The sequence below is a fragment of the Otolemur garnettii genome, unplaced genomic scaffold (genome assembly GCF_000181295.1).
Source record: "Otolemur garnettii isolate 467f Iridium unplaced genomic scaffold, OtoGar3 scaffold00261, whole genome shotgun sequence".
Classification (NCBI taxonomy): Eukaryota; Metazoa; Chordata; class Mammalia; order Primates; family Galagidae; genus Otolemur; species Otolemur garnettii.
In genome coordinates this window covers 602,034-605,006 of record NW_003852656.1, presented here as the reverse complement: position 1 = coordinate 605,006, position 2,973 = coordinate 602,034, and the positions used below count along the sequence as shown (strand labels likewise).

Here is a 2,973-nt window from a genome sequence, read left to right as displayed (position 1 = left end):
TTTTTTTTTTCTTTCTGGATCATTTCTTCCAGTTTTCCAGTTCTCTAGTACATTTTTTAGCCATGTCAAATCTGCTGTTAAACCTATCCATTGAGTTTATAATTTTAGTTTGAATTTTTTTTTTTGGAGATATGATCCCATTTATTCATTACTCAAAAAATCTTATTTTTGACTGGATTCAGACTTAGAAGTGGAAGCTCTCAGAGAGGACAGGCTGCGTCTCTTGGCAAACTGTTCCTGGCACTCTTCTTTGGCCTCTTTCATTCTCTTGGACAAAAATTTAGCATGTTTGGCAGCCTCTTCCTTATTTTTCTTAGTACGCTGTTTCTTCAGAGCAATATGCCAGCGTTTATGTTGCATGACACGTGGAGTTACAAGACGCTGAATCTCGGGTGCTTTGGTCCTAGGTTTCTCACCTTCTTAGTTTAAGAGCTTTCTTATAACATATTGGCGAACATCATCTTCTTTAGACAGACTGAAAAGTTTGCAGATTCTGCTTGCTTGTTTGGGCCCCAGATGCTGAAGTACTGTAGTGTCAGTCAGTCCAGGGACATCCTTCTCTCCTTTTTTTTACAATAACAAAGTTGAGAACACTCAGATTGGCATCCAACCCTGAACAGAAATGCACTTCCTTTCACCAGTTCTCCTTGGTCTATAACAGGAATGCCCCTTACTCAGCAGCAGGCAGACCCGGCCATGGGTCAAGACACCCCACTTCCTGGGGAAAACTTGTTTGTCATTTCCACCACTGATTCAGACCACATGACCCCCCTTCCATTCTTCACCCAGTGTGTCAGTAGCAACTTCTGTGGCTGTCCGCTTCTCACAGAAAGTACGAAGTTTGCATTCATAGTCCACATCAATGAGTTTCCAGAAGCCAGTTGGCTGGGAAGGAGATGTTCAGCTTCATCCTGAAGTATCTGAACGACTCTGAGGTGCCATGAAAAAGAGCTAGTTTGAATTTTGAGTTATAGAATTTCTACTTATTCCTTTTTGACATATGCTATATAATTTATGGAATTTCTAGTTCCCTGGTGAAATTTTCAATTTTGGCATTTAACCTTACATAGCAGATGTAACTTATAGTCTGGAGTTCCTTTGGCTTTATTTCTGTTGGCTGTTACTTCTGATGGTTTTAGCTGAAGGAATCTTTTCTTCCTCATGTGTCTGGTTATTTTTGTATGTTAATTATTGTGTTTCTGAAATTATCTGTGGAAATAATCTGAAGTGGGATGATTTTCTCATTCACCAAAGAGAATTTTCTATTGTTTCTGCCAGGTGCCTAGAGGGATTAGCAGACTGAGATCATCTTAGATCATACTTGGGGCATGATGTTTTCTGAGGCATGATGTTTTTTGAATCATCTAGGAGATGACTCAAAGCTGGACTATCATTCTGGTAGGAACTGGTTGACTTTCAGTTCACCTTTACTTCTGGAGTGCAGGCTTGGGGACTGAGCCCAGTGCGGGAGAGGTTTATCCATCCTCCACTCTAGGTAGGCCCTGGACTCTGATTTTTGTCTCCAGCTATGCAAAGCCACCAAAAGTGAGCTTGTTCTCTCAGCTGTGTTCCAGTTTGCAAAAGCTTCCAGGGCAACTGCAGCCTCTAGTTTCTGGGTCACCTCTTTAAAATCATGTCCATGCTTAAACCTCACCACAGCAACTCCTCATTATCTTGTTAGCTCTTGATGTTTTTAAGTGTGTGTGTGTGTGTATATATATACCTGCAATAAAAAACCCTCAGTGTCGTGCCAAAGCAAGAACACAATAACAGCAATTTTAACCCTGAAGCCTGTGAAATTTGGGTCAAAGAAATAGCCTGTCTGCTCTGCATGGTTAAAGAAGCCTGGTTTTTCAGGTAGCTTTCCACACGATTCCACAAGCACTAAGTTGCCAGCTATAGTTTTGACCACATCCTGGAAAGACTGATTTGCAGTGGGATCTTGTGGAAAGAGTTAGAGGGAGTCATGAACAAAACCAGATGGTGGATTCTTAGGGATTTTCTTTACTAAATGAGTTATCCTTTTTTTTTTTTTTGTTCATCTGAGAACATGCTTACAGCAGCATATCTCTTGCTGATGTTATGTCATAACTTACTTTACATGAAGAAATTAAGTCTTCTTCTTTTATCTAAGTGATTTCTGTGGCACTTTATATGGCATCTTCGATACTCTAGCGCTAGAGGTGGCTTAAAAACATGCCAGAGAGGTTTGGCACAGGCCTCACAATTGGCAGTAAAGTGGTAGAAGGTAGGAACGAACTCATGGCCTTTGTAATTTGGGAAATTAGTTTTCTCTGCTCATTGTACTGGTTCCATCTCTACATCTTTTCTACATTTACGTTCATTTGCATATAATGGCTGGAATATATTACAAATTTCTTTAGTTTCAGCTCTATACACATCTCCTTGGGTTACAGGTTGAACATGAGACGATTTATCTATGTCCAATACCATAGATAGATTGGATTGTTCCTTATCTTGTTCATCATTGTAGAACAAGAGTTTTTTTGCTGCTAACTACAACATACTGTTTTTTTTTCAGCCATATCATTTGATATTTCCTCTATTTGGTCTGGAAACCCAACCTTCAATTCTTGATTCTGGGAGGTTTCCATCAGTTTCATCAGCACTAGGAAAACTAGCAACACTTGTAGAATCTGAAAGGTCCAAAAGTTTAGCAGGTAATTGCTGGATATCAGTCTCTTTGCCAGCCACCTGCATCTGAAGCTCATTCCCATGTGTACATTCTTCTACCAATCGCACTTGCTTATCATTCAGTTCCTTCTGATGTTCCACTCCCATCTGGTTGAATTTTTATCTTTCTTTGTTGAGTTCCAGTTGTAGCTTTTGATTTTTCTTTCTTTCTTTCTTTCTCAAATCTTATGTATTAGTTTTCTTTCTATCAATTTTATTTTATTTTATTTTATTTTTTGAGACAGCCTCAAGCTATCCCCCTGGGTAAAGTGCCATGGC

General features: G+C 39.5%; 2 pseudogenes; both read right to left on the bottom strand.

Annotated features, from left to right (window-relative positions):
- Positions 1–138: 138 nt before the first annotated feature.
- Positions 139–910, bottom strand: LOC111722475 (annotated as a pseudogene).
- Positions 911–2,171: 1,261 nt separating this feature from the next.
- Positions 2,172–2,973, bottom strand: part of LOC100962446 — a 6,875-nt pseudogene continuing 6,073 nt past the window's right edge.